Here is a 570-nt window from a genome sequence, read left to right on the forward strand (position 1 = left end):
TAAACCCTTTTTTAGAATATATTAATATTAATATTAAATGACAATGTTAGTTAGGTTCAATGATACTTTAAGCTAAGGGTAGATATACACTTGGAACCAAAATTGTTTCTAGTGAAATATAAATTCATAAAATTTTGTGAAAAATCAAGATTTTTTGTTTAAAGAAAACTGAAATGTTTTGGTTATTTATTTATTTTCAAAGCGAAAATACTCACAATTTGATATTATATTTTTATGTTAAAAGAAAGTGCGTCCCAACTAAAATGGATTATATAAGTCCTTTTTTGAGGGCATATTCATCAATTTTGTACAGAATTGGACCGTTAAGCATCATTTTCAATTCCATTATTCATTGATTCTCACATCACTTTCACTTTATCCTCTTATAAATTTCCTTGGGATATTAAAAATAAATTTTATCTCAAGTCATTTAGAATGAAATATAGTCACCAAAAAATTTAGAATGAAATATTATTATCTCATTTATCTTTTTTTCCAAAATAAAATTTAAAATAATTAATATTTTTATTGTTTTATTATTTACTTATTTATTCATATTCTTAATTACCT

This window comes from Arachis ipaensis, chromosome B02 (assembly GCF_000816755.2).
Source record: "Arachis ipaensis cultivar K30076 chromosome B02, Araip1.1, whole genome shotgun sequence".
Classification (NCBI taxonomy): Eukaryota; Viridiplantae; Streptophyta; class Magnoliopsida; order Fabales; family Fabaceae; genus Arachis; species Arachis ipaensis.